Source organism: Mus pahari, chromosome 23 (genome assembly GCF_900095145.1).
Source record: "Mus pahari chromosome 23, PAHARI_EIJ_v1.1, whole genome shotgun sequence".
Classification (NCBI taxonomy): Eukaryota; Metazoa; Chordata; class Mammalia; order Rodentia; family Muridae; genus Mus; species Mus pahari.
Window position 1 is genome coordinate 315,130 of NC_034612.1, and position 871 is coordinate 316,000.

An 871-nucleotide genomic window follows, 5' to 3' on the forward strand; every position below is an offset into this window, starting at 1 on the left:
GGTTGTGAGCCACCATGTGGTTGCTGGGAATTGAACTCAGGACCTTTGGAAGAGCAGTCAGTGCTCTTAACCACTGAGCCATCTCTCCAGCCCTCTTCTAGGTTTTCTTACCTCAAGTTTTCTGTTGGTTATGTTATTTTTTTGTTTGTTTGTTTTTGTTAGCTTGTGTGTGGTTTTTAAAGATTATTTATTTATATGGGTGTTTTGTCTGCATATATATATATATATATATATATATATATATATATATATGCCAGAAAAAGACGTTGGAATACATGGGACTGCCTCTGTAAGATACCTACATTCAAGTGCACATACACATATGCACACACAAACACACATATACACATAGCTAAAATAATAAAATAAATCTTTAAAAAAAAAAAAAGAGCAGCCAGGAGGTGGTGGCACACGCCTTTAATCCCAGCACTTGGGAGGCAGAGGCAGGGGGATCTTGGTGAGTTTCAGGACAGTTTGGTCTATAAAGTAAGTTCCAGGATGGCTAAGGCTACAAGAGAGATCTTGTCTCAGAAAAAAAAAAAAAAAAGTTTGTAGTGCTTAGAGGTTCCACCTACTAACTAGAAGGATCTATGTAAAGCTAAAGGGGTGTGTGTGTGTATGTGTGTGTGTGTGTGTGTGTGTGTGTGTGTAGTGTGATAAGGAACTCGCTTATTATCTGTCACTGTGTCAAAAGACCACTGAAGCTTCTGAGACCAACCTTGGGCCTTCAAGACTAAAGACAAACTTCAGAAGCTGTGCTGAATGTCTTGGTGGCCGCTTATGGACACTTTGGAGCCTCATCAAGGGAAGGGAAGGCCAGGAAATAGCAATGACACAGTGGCTAGAATGAATCTGAGGATTCTGGAGCTGG